The sequence below is a fragment of the Adiantum capillus-veneris genome, chromosome 26 (genome assembly GCF_014529385.1).
Source record: "Adiantum capillus-veneris isolate H3 chromosome 26, ASM1452938v2, whole genome shotgun sequence".
NCBI classification, from domain to species: domain Eukaryota; kingdom Viridiplantae; phylum Streptophyta; class Polypodiopsida; order Polypodiales; family Pteridaceae; genus Adiantum; species Adiantum capillus-veneris.
This window is the reverse complement of record NC_140956.1, coordinates 35,359,165-35,370,986: the sequence shown is the minus strand read 5'-3', so window position 1 is coordinate 35,370,986 and position 11,822 is coordinate 35,359,165.

Sequence of the window (11,822 nt, the reverse complement as noted above, 5' to 3'; positions counted from 1 at the left end):
AAATTTTATATTGTTATGTGACTAAGAGGGCCCGAAGGCGTATCAGAGACACATACAGTAATATAATCACATGAAAGTAAAATTTAAATTATTCATGTATAAGAAAACAAATTTGAAGAGAAAAGCTGCTTATCAGTACGCGAAGCTAACCTACTTGAGAGTATGAGGTAGAGAGTGTAAGCTGTAGACAACTAGAAAGCTCGAAAATCAGTATCGATCGAAAACGTATCGAAGTACGATGCATGTTTTTTTAATATAAATCTAGCATATCGATCGATACTCTATCGACCGATACAATATCAATCGATACTCTATCGAGATCAATAGAGTATCGATTGATAGATTACAAATTATTCAAAAATACCTCGTATTTTACGATAATACACGAATAATGACGAGTTATTCGATATAAATTACATTATTCGATCGAATAAATGCAACGCAAGAAGCATCTAATGTGGAGGCAATGATCCCCTTCAACCAGCTCAAATAGAGTCCGAAGAAGCATTTAAATGTGGAGGCAATGATCCCCCTTGAGATTAAACAACCCAAGATGTAAAGTGCCACTCAAGTAGTGAAAGATACCCTTAACAGCTTGTCAATGCTTAGACCCTTGGATATGCATAACTCTGCTAACCTGTGAGACTGTAAACTGAAGAATATGAGACCCCTTATTGCATAGAAGTAGTCGCATGTAGAAAGGGATGGAGTTGTGTGAAGTTTGGGAAGAAGGAAGATTTATAATGTCTGATCTTGTTTGGTTTCCAGTTCTTGTTAAGTCTGAAATGTGTACTCAACTTCTACAGTATTTCTGATTATGAATTGGGTGTTCTTCTATCTGTGTGCTAGTATGTGTGAGAATGAAATTCTTGTGTTGTTGAACCCCAATACATTTGATGATCCTGCTATATCTGATTCTATTTGAGATAGCATTTGGGGTCATTTGTGATCTTCTTGAATGATGATGTATGTCGGAGGGACAAAGACGGACATCTCGAGTGTATTACACAAGGGCACAGGCCCGAGCAGGAAATATTGATCCTTTTCAATATGGCCCAATCATAGAAGATCCGGGTGAAACAGATGAGTCTGAATTACAGCCATAAATCCAGGTAGGAGAGAGTTTAGGAGCACCAGAGGGCAGGCAGGTGGGGCAATTTGTTGGAGCTTTACTCTTGACAGCAAGATCTGCAAGAAGTAGAAGAAGACTCCACTTTGACCCATTACAAGTATCTACCAGGCAAAGACCTAGGAGAGTACCTCAGCCCCCTCGTATGGCTCAACCACCTCCTAACCCCAAGGTTAAGGCAGCAAAGTTCAGAGGAAAGTCTGGTGAGGATGCTGATTGTCATGTGGCCCAATTTGAAAGTGGGCATCAGGCTGTATATGGAGATGATATAAAGCTGCATCAATTTGCCTCCGAGTAGCATTCTTGCAAAGATTTCGAAAGGAAAAAACTTCGACTGATATTTTAAAGAAAATTAGAGATAGCAAACAAGGGAATATATTGGTAGAAGATTATGCTCAGAAATTCAAAATTTTGGTGGACAGATTACAGGGCAATGAAAGACCCACATATGAGATGTTGTCAGGTTATTTTCTGAAAGGTATAAGAAAGGGATTAAAAAATGCTATGGCCAACATTGACATTGTCGGTGGTTTCGATAATTTGGTCACAGCTGCAACTAGAGTTGAAAAACGACTTGGTATGACCAAGACAAAAAACAGGAGCAGGGTTAGTTCTGAATCTGAGAATGAGTCTGATTCTGAATCTGAAGATAATTTAGAGAGTGATTCCGAGGTGTCATCAGAAGGTGAGGCTGAAAGTAGCAAATTAAAACATAAGAAGAAGAACCAGGGTAGTAAGCAAAAAAAGGAAAAGAAGAAGAAAGGGGAGGAGTTGATCAATCGGTTGAAGAAAATTGGGTATTCCATTGTGGCCCCCAAAGAAAAGCAATAATGTGAGATTTGTGAAAGGGAAGGACATAAAATAGCTCAGTGTTGGTATAATCCCCACAATAGAGGTAGACCTACTCCTAATCCAGGAAGAGGGAGAAATGATGCTGAAACCAATCAAGTTGCTCCTTTCAGGGGGAGACCACCATTTCAAAGACCTCCTTGACCTCCACGACCACCTTGGAGAAATCAGGAAAATAATCAAAGAAGACCACCAGTTATTATGCCATGTGTGTATTGTGGTGCACCAGATCATAGGGTTGGTCTGAATTGTCCTTATGGGTGAAACATCGAGAGGAGAGGGGAATACCAGTGGTACTCTATAATCACGATAATCAGCAAGTTAACCCATAGCCTCAACATCAAAATCAACCACCCGCTCAAGCCAATGTCATTATCATTGATATTGTTGAACAACAACCAGCAGAAGATTTATTGGAAGAAAATCAGAAGCAGCAAATTCAAGAGCATTGTGATGAATGGGCTGGTGATTGTAATCAAGCTAGGGAACATCAGGAGATAGATGTTATGGCAGTTACTAGGTCAAAGGGAAAAGGTCCTATTGACTGGAAAGAGCAAAAAGGAATCCGGAATCGGAATCGGAAGGTGGATGACATTCCTTCCGATATTGAAGACGATCTACTATAGCAGCATTATGAGAAACCTTTAGTATCCAAGGATGATAAGGATTGGTTTCAGGTATTAATAAACTCTCCCTTATAGATTTATCTGGATAAGTTATTGTGTTTGGTTCCAACTTTCAAAGACAAGTTGTTGAATAGATTGTTAGCCAAAGAATCTTCAGATCCAACAAAACATATACTAGAGACTGTTGTCAATAATGTTGATCCAGCAAATGTGGATTTTGTGGTTCCAGTGATTAAGTTGGTATTTTAGAGTACTTTGTTTGAAGAAGCATTACTAGATGGAGGATCTAGAGTCAACATATTAGCTGAGTCTATTTATCATAAGATGAAGTTAGGTAAATTGGAGCCAGCACCCTTTCAGGTAAAGATGGCAGATCAGAGGAGAGTTCAACCCTTGGGGATTTTGAGGCAGTAAGTTATTTACATATCAAGAATTAAATTTCAGGTGAACTTTGTTGTGTTGAAGATGGAGAAGGGTAATACCTCCTATGATATGTTATTGGGAAGGCCTTGGTTCAGATTGGCTAAAGTTAAGCAGGATTGGGGAGAGAATGAAGTTGTTATCAAAAAGGGAAAACAGGCAATTGCAATCCCTATGTTGGGGAGAAAGAATATTCCTTTCAAGGAACGACCATTGCATGCTCAGTCAATCAACTTGGCAGAAGAAGTGGTAGATGATGAAGAAGAAGAATTCCTAAGAGCCAATCCAACCATTGTACCAGTCTTTGAAGTTGATGTTGATGGCATCTTATGGAAAGAAGAAGAGGAAGAGTTCGCAGATTGTGATTTAGTACCTGGACAGACAATTCAGGGATCCGACTTGGTGCAGTTGGTGGATCGGACTTTGGTTCCTATTTCCAGGGAGATCCTGCAGGTAGCAGGAGGAAAAGGAAGCAAGGGATTTGGCTGAGAAGATTTATAATAAAAGATTTGGAGCATCAGCTAGAGTTAAGCAAGATGAATTGAAGGATCTTAATTTGGGTACTAAAGAGGATCCTAAGATTGTCAAGGTCAGTATTCATGTGGATGGTTTTTGCATGAGTTGTTTCAGCTATTAAAGGAGTATAAAGATGTTTTTGCCTGGGATTATTCTAAAGTGAAAGGTATAGATCCTGGTTTGCATCAACATCATATTAATCTGAAGGAGAATGCAATTCCGATTTTGCAACAGAGGTACACAATGAATCCAAATTTTGCAGCACAGGTTAAATAGGAGATTGATAAGTTGTTAGTTGTTGGCTTCATTAAACCCATTCATGAGGTTACATGGTTGTCACCAATCATTGTGGTTCCCAAGAAGAATGGAAAAATCCGAGTTTGTGTTGATTACAGAAAGTTGAATGCAGCCACTAATACCGATTCTTTCCCAATGCCATTTTGTGATGCTATATTGGATGTTGTAGCAGGGAAGGAAATGTATAGCTTTTTGGATGGATTTTCAGGGTATAATCAGATTACGGTGCCTGAAGAGGATCAACACAAAGCAACTTTTATAACCGAGTGGGGTGCGGAGTGCTTTTGCATCAACAGTGATGAATTTTGGCCTAAAAAATGGACCGCCATCATTCAAATTCACAACATATAAAACATTTGAACCATATTTGCAGGATTTCATGAGAGTCTTTGTGGATGACTTTTTTGTCTTTGGAAAGAAAGACCTTCATTTGCAGCATCTGAAGTTGTGTTTTGAAAGGTGTTGACAATTCAAAATGTTGAAGTGATCAAAGCAGCAAAAGCTCCAGAGAATATTAAGGAAGTTAGCAGGTTTGTTGGTCAGGTGAAATGGCATGCTAGATATGTCGTATGCCTCTCACTCATTTAACAAAGAAGAATGTACCTTTTGTGTGGGCTGAACCTCAAGAGAATTCATTCCAGATGTTAAAGAAGATGCTTTTTATAGCACCAATATTACAACCTCCAGATTGGTCATTACCTTTTCATGTTTTTGTTGATGCATCGGATATGGCCATTGGTGCTGTCCTTATGCAAGAAAAAGTTAGGGATGGTTTCGACCTGTTTATTATGCTAGCAGGATATTAACATTAACTGAGAGAAACTATGTTGTACAAAAAGGGAAGCTCTTGGTACGGTCTATGCTTTAAATAAACTCAGGCATTACTTGTTGAGCAACAGAGTTATTTTTCATGTGGACCATCAGGCATTGCTTTACTTGATTAAGAAGCCATTGCTAACAGGCAGATTAGCAAGATGGATGTTGTTGTTGCAAGAGTTTGATTTTGTAATTGTGCACACTCCTGGCAAAGAGCATGCCATAGCTGATTATTTAAGTAGAATTGATACAGGAGAGGAACCAACAGGGGTTTTCGATGATTTACCAGATGTTGATTTGTTTGAAGTTCAGAATCCAGTTTCTGAATCATGGTATGATCAAATGCTCATATTTTTGACAGATGGTACAATGCCAATCGGATTTTCAAGAGATCAGAGAAGGAAGTTTGCTTTAAAGAGTCGACCATTTTTGGTAATAGCAAGAGAATTGTATAGAAAAGGGATTGATTAGGTAATCCAAAGGTGCATTCCAGACTTTGAAAAAAGAGCTGTTTTACAAGAAGCTCATTCAGGAATAGTTGGATGGCATTTTTTTGGTGACACTACAGGAAAAAAAGTTTTGCAAGCTGGATAATTATGGCCCATTGTCTTAAAAGATGCTCATGAGTATGCTAAAAGCTGTGTGATTTGTCAGAAGTTAGGTCAACCAGATGCCAGAGATAGAATGACAGATCATCCTATTTTGCTCTGGAACCTTTTCAAAAGTGGTGTATGGACTTTGTGGGACCTATGAAGCCTACCACTAGTAGGGGATGTAGGTGCATCTTGGTAGCTACTGATTATGGCACCAAGTGGGTTGAAGCAGTGGCTCCAAAATACAATAAAACTGACATTGTTGCTAGGTTTCTCTATCACAACATTATGACTCGATTTGGATGTCCTGTGGAGCTGGTTAGTGATAGAGGCAATCATTTTCTAATGAGGTGATTGCTGAGTTAACCAAAACTCACATGATAATGCACAAGAAGTCCACAGCTTATCATCCTCAAGCTAATGGACATGCTGAAAGTACAAACAAGACCCTGGTGAGGATATTAAATAAAATTGTTCAGGACAATAAGAAGGATTGGGATCAAAAGCTTGATTTAGCATTATGGTCTTTTAGGACAGCTTTCAAGGTCACAACAGGAATGACTCCTTTTAAATTGGTTTATGAGTTGGAAGCTGTGGTTCCTATGGAATTTGTAGTTCCGAGTCTTCAAATCAGTGATGATAAAATGAGTCCTAAGTTGTCAGTCAAGTATAGGAGCAAGTATTTGATGCAGCTGGAAGAAGACAGATTGATTAGTTCATATATCTCTGAGGTGATTCAAAGAAGGAGAAAGGCTTGGGTAAGCATGGATGTTAAGTTTAAAGCTTTTCAGGTGGGAGATTGGGTTATGTTGTATAACTCCAGATTGGGACCACATCCAGGCAAGCTCACTTTGAGATATATTGGTTCTTATAAAATTGTTCATGACATGGGCCAGGGAACATTTATAGTTGCTAATGTTTTTGGCACAAGAGTTGAAAAACTTGTTAATGGGTTCAGACTGAAAAAATTTCAAGGGAAACCACCTCAATTGGATTGGCCTTTAGCAGGATTGATTCTACCTGAACAGTTTTCAGACTATAGTGTAAATAATGGTATGGGACTTCTCAAATTTTTCCAAAGAATGTGCTTCTAAAGAACGTTGATTCTCACTATGTCATCCAGAGTGGTGCATCAACAAGTTACAAGGGTCAGAGTGTAAGGTTCCACAATTGGTTGAGTGCAGCATCTGTAGTCAGATTTTCTCACATCGGATGTGTCTGCCATATCGGATTTTCTTGGATCGGAGTTTTTTGTGTCGAAATTTTTCAACTCGGATGTTCTTGGATCGGAATTTTGAAGGAGGGTAATTTGAAAAGGATTTTGAATTGAGGGATGATTTTTCCTTAAGTGAATCCCTTGTGCAGTGGGTATTCTTAGTGGAGGGTGCGCTAATCTAAGGCACCATCAATCACTTCTGTCGCTCTCATACTTACCTTATGTGGATGCCTGATTTTTTCAAGTACACACCACCTCTGCGTTCACTTGCAGTGATGGTACACGGGAAGCAAAGTAGCGCCATGCAACCCGAGTTGGAGCAAGACGAGCCACCATGGCGTTTGCGACGCAAGGGGCAAGCTGTGGCTGTGGATGTAAGCAGCCCGGAGGAAGAAGAAGTTTCTAGAGATGAGGATACACCCGTGGGTACTCCTCAAAGTGTGGCCAAGCTCCAGCAATCTCTGATGGAGCCTTTCACAGATTTTAAGGTGCAATTGGATTTGACAATTGAAGCAAATCTTGCATGGTTGCAGACCATCGGATTGCAGGACTTTGCTATGCTACCATGGGATGATTGGAGGAATAACTACTATGCCAAGGCTTAGCTTGACATCATCAGGAAAACAAAGGGTATGATTTCCAGTACTGTCTCTCTTACCCCTGATTTGGTAGCGCAGGTGTTTAAGTTACCATCAAAAGGGAGTACCACCATCCCTAAGTGTTCTGAATTTTTTTTGAAAAAAGAGTTTGGTCCCACTGAAGGTAACAAAAAATACTACATGCTTAGGAACGTTCATTATATCAGAAGGAAGCAACTAAAGTGGTACCTTGAAAGGTTGTGCTTTTTGATTAAGTTTGACTACATGTCAAAAGAGAATTAGGGACCACTGTGCTTTGCAAAACAGGGGGCAAAGTTAATTGGGCTAATTGGCTGTTTGATAAGATTTCTGCTGAGGTGTATATGTCAGACAAAAGGAGAGCTCAAAACTGTACTAGACTTTTTGCATTTTTGGCAGCAATGTTTAGTTTTCCTTACAAAGCCCCTAGTGCATTCAAGGATGCAGGTGATGAGCATTTTACTAGTGACTTGGATAGAATGTCGGATATGCAGGAAAATTAGACTGCAGGTCTGAGGTTGGACTTGCCAGTAGATATGTTGGAAAACAAGCAGCAGATGGATTCTTTTAAGTTCTTGGTCAAAGCTAGATATTCAGAGGATGAGGCTCTAAAGGCTGTGTAGAATTCAGATATGGTTACTTCCATGCCAGATTTGGATATGCCTATCATGAGTACTAAGGATAAAGTGTAGACAACCACTAAGTTGGGAAAGTTGTTCACTTTCTCAAAGAAAAGGAAAGTGGACAATGACATGTTCAAGGCAGTTAGGCAGTTAGATTTTGATCTTGGTTCTGGTGTTAAGGCTAAGGAAGTGATGGACATTGATGATGTTGACATGGATGTGCAGATGTTGGCACAGGTTAAGAAGTTTGTTCAAAAATAGCAATTACAGGTGGATAATCAAGTGAAGGCAATGACCAAAACAGGGGCAGCTCAGGTGTTATTACAGGAGCAGGTTGATATGGTAAAAAATATAGATGGACAATTTGAAGATTCAACATAAAGTGGCAATGCAAATTGTTGTGGGGAAACATCAAGATGAAGTGGCCAAGGTCAAATTGTCCTTAGGGCTGTTCAAAGAGTGGACCATGATCGACTCTGGAAGGTAAAGTCAGCAATGAGTTAGAGCAGTTGGCTAACACAAATGTGGAATTGTAGGTTCAAAATTTGGTGCTTGAGCAAAGACTTCAGCCTTTGTTCGATTTAGAGAAACAAGTGTTGTCTCATGAGGATTTAGATGTTACTGGAGTGCTGATGTCAGAGGGAGATGTGCTTAGGCAGTAGCTCAAGCACACATGGAGGAAGTCTGGCAATCCATGAGAGCTGGATTGAATAATGTTTTGAAGCATCCATAGGAAGTGGTGAAGACAGGCTTTGTTAGTGCACATGAAGCAAATTTGCTGGTGGAGGTAGCTCAACTGAAAAAGGAGAGAGAGTTTTGGATTAAGCAGGTGCAAGAGCTTAAAGTAAAGCACAAAGAGAAGCTAGTCATTGAAGAACAGTCACAGGGTGTAGAGCAGGCTGAGTGTCCAAAGAGACTAGGTCATAACATGGAATCAGAACTAGAACAACAGCCAGAATTGCAGATTGATGAAGATATTTTAGCAGGATTTACAGTTCCAGCTGGGGAGACTTCTGACCGAGAAGAAGTTTCAATTTTTGAAGTTGAAGTTATTAGTGTTTCTGAGATTATGGAGAAGTGATGCAGCATTTAGAATTTTTAGGCTGAACAGTAATTGTAGTTTTTGGAATTTATTTTGTCATGATGTTTTGATCAAGAGATATGTGGATCCGAGTCGGATTTCTACAAAATCCACCACCGGGGCGTGCCATGTGTTTACAGGGTACTTATTTACTTGAAGTAATGCTCAGTCGGAGTATCGGATTTTGACTGAAAATCGGATCTGAATCGGATTTTGCTCGATCGGATATTCGGACTTGTTAAGTCGGATGTTCATGTCAGTTAGATCAGTTAGATCAGTTATAACTGGTTCGGACTTGTTAAGTCGGATGTTCATGTCAGTTAGATCAGTTATAACTGGTTGGGGATATAGAAGTAGTTGCATGTAGAAAGGGATGGAGTTGTATGAAGTTTGGGAAGAAGGAAGATTTATGATGTCTGATCTTGTTTGGTTTCCAGTTCTAGTTAAGTCTGAAATGTGTACTCAACTTCTACAGCATTTCTGATTATGAATTGGGTGTTCTTCTATCTGTGTGCTAGTATGTGTGAGAATGAAATTCTTGTGTTGTTAAACCCCAACACTTTATCTTCTTGTCCTTTCTTGAGAAAATTGTGAGGCTTCATTACATAAACTTCCTCAAATATATCACCATTCAAAAAAGCAGTAACATTGTTTGATTGATGTACATCCCAACCAAAGTGAGCTGCCAATGCACATAAAAGACGAATATTAGTCATACAACAAGTGGGAGCAAAAGTCTCTTCATAATCTATGCCTTTTTGTTATGCATATCCTTTTGCAAAAAGTCGATCCTTGTAGTGATCAATCTCACCATCTGGATTACCTTTTAACTTGTAAACCCAATTCATATCAATGGCCTTTTTGCCAGGAGGCAAATCACATAAAGTCCATGTGTCATTTTCTATAAGTGCATCATATTTTGTTTGCATGACAGCCATCCATTTTTTTGAATTCTACGCTTCATTAAAAAAAGAGGTTCCTCCACATCACATAAACTAGAAACAGCCAAAGCATAACAATATGACGCATAAGATGCATGGCAAGACTTGAACGAGTGTGGCTAGACATAGGTGCATCTAATTTACTGGCATGCAAAGTATGCACCAACCATTTTGACATACCTCTAGCCTCTTTATTCTCATCCATTTTTACATCAAGTACATCATGTACATCTACATCAGTAATAGGCTTATCTGTAATATTTTCAAAAATCCCCATAGGCTATACATTTGCCTCATTCAAATTTACATTCAAATTTTTACCATTAAAAAAAGGCAACAAAGTGTCATAAATGTCATGTGAGCTTACATTACTATCTTTGGAACATGATAACAAAGGCTGAAAGGAATCTTTCACAAACACAACATCTTGCGAAACCAAGATACGTTTTGTTAGTGTATGGTATAACTTATAACCTTTTCTTTCAATATTGTAACAAAAAAAAAAAACATTTAACAGCCTTATCATCCAATTTTTTGCGTTGCATTTGTGGCACTAAAGCATAAGCTAAACAACAAAAAATGTGCATGTGATCAATAGATGGCTTCTTATCATGCCATGCTTCATAAGGAGTCATAAAATGCAACTTTTGTTGAGCACATGTTAAGTACATAAGTAGCACACATGATAGCCTCAAACCAAAACGAATGTGGCAAAGCTTGACTCTTTACCATAAATCGTGCCATCTCCAAAGATGGCCTGTTTTTTGTTTTAGCAAAACCATTTTGTCGAGGTGTATATGGCACTATACATTGGTGTTTTATCCCACTATTAGCTAGAAAGGCATTAAACTCATGAGACATATACTCCCCCCCTCGATCTAAACAGAGGGTGCCCATAGTACATTTAGAGACATTTTCAGCTATAGCCAGAAATTGCTTGAAGCACATGAACACTTTGGATTTAGCTTTAAGCGGATACACAAATGCATGCCTGAAGTAATCATCAATGAAATTCAGAAGTATAGGTAATTGCCTAAGAACAGAGTTTTGTATAGGCCCACAAACATCATAATGCACAAGTTGCAATCTACATGTAGCCCCCTACTAAACCATCCTTTGGAAGCTTTGAATGCTACATCTTACCCAAAATTCAACATTCAAATAGATAATGAAATCAATGCATGAGCTTGCACATCTCTAAAATCCCAACGAGACTGCTCAGCCATAGGCAAAATAACTCTAGCAGCAACATACCTGCCACCAGAGTGCCTGCACCATCCTCAACAGAGCCTGTATATGCACATAAGAACATGTTGCATCATGATGGGATTAGGAAGGATGAGAGAGAGAACCATTCATGGTAATGTCATGCTCATTAACATGAGCACAAGGGAATTACATAATAGAATTGGAATACAGTGTAGACACAAAATGCTTATCTTATTGCTTGAAAATGACTACAAGAGGGCTCTTTATATAGAGCTAGACTAGGCCTCTTCTTTGAAATCATTACTTTTAGGGGGTTCTTCTAGGCTCATGACTCCTCGAAAATGCTTTACTATGTCTAGGAAGACACCTCATGAGGTATACTATGACTTGGGGCTACTTTTGGCCATGCTACACATGCCTTAGGCCACATAGGATGCCCAGTAGACAAGAGGGAATTATCATGGATACAAATCATCACACTTCCAAGGAAAGGTTCACAAATAAGGTCAGGATCATAGGCCGAATCCCATTCCCAACAACCCTCCCCTTGGGCTTAGGGCTATGAATGTCACACTCATTCATTCATATGCCACTCAGGATCTATGCCATAAAAGTCTTATCATTCATTCATTCATGTGCCACAAAGGCTCTAAGAAACCTCCCCTCAAATATGGGAGGTATATCATTTATCATAGTTGTGTCCTTAGGTCCTTCATCTTCGTCAGATTCTTCTTCCTCTACTACTTGGTCTTTATTTCCCCTTGAACAGATGCCTTTGTCATCATCTTCATAATCATTCTCATGGATGTACTTCATGTCATCTTCATGGTTACCTTCATTCTTTCTTTGTTCATCTTCATGTTGATGGTCTTCATGATCTTCATTATAT